Source organism: Phalaenopsis equestris, unplaced genomic scaffold, assembly GCF_001263595.1.
Source record: "Phalaenopsis equestris unplaced genomic scaffold, ASM126359v1 Scaffold224293, whole genome shotgun sequence".
Taxonomy (NCBI): domain Eukaryota; kingdom Viridiplantae; phylum Streptophyta; class Magnoliopsida; order Asparagales; family Orchidaceae; genus Phalaenopsis; species Phalaenopsis equestris.
In genome coordinates this window covers 117,103-117,493 of record NW_018242377.1, presented here as the reverse complement: position 1 = coordinate 117,493, position 391 = coordinate 117,103, and positions in this window count along the sequence as shown.

The window sequence follows — 391 nt, the reverse complement described above, 5'->3', positions numbered from 1 at the left end:
GGGACCGTAGGCCTGTGCCCTACTCCCACCGATATACTCCGGGATCGTAGACCTGTGTTCTACTCTCTCGGGCCTCCGGGATCGTAGCCGTAGACCTGTGTTCTACTCCCTAGGGACCGTAGGCCTCCGCCCTACTCCCTTTTCAGCATCAAATCCTCACACGAATTCAAAATCTACACTCGAAACTCGATAGTTTGAAATCCATCTTCTAATCCCCAGTGGATATGTTTTAGTCACTCATTTCTACGCTTTGTCCTAGGTATGTTGGCCTAGACTTTCGTGTTGGTTTCGTTGATCTTTTCGGTCAACACCAATACGCGCGGTGTGCTCGTCCGGCACACCACACCTATTGGGGGTCCATTTGTTGACCTCAATTTTCGTGAGGTCTAGT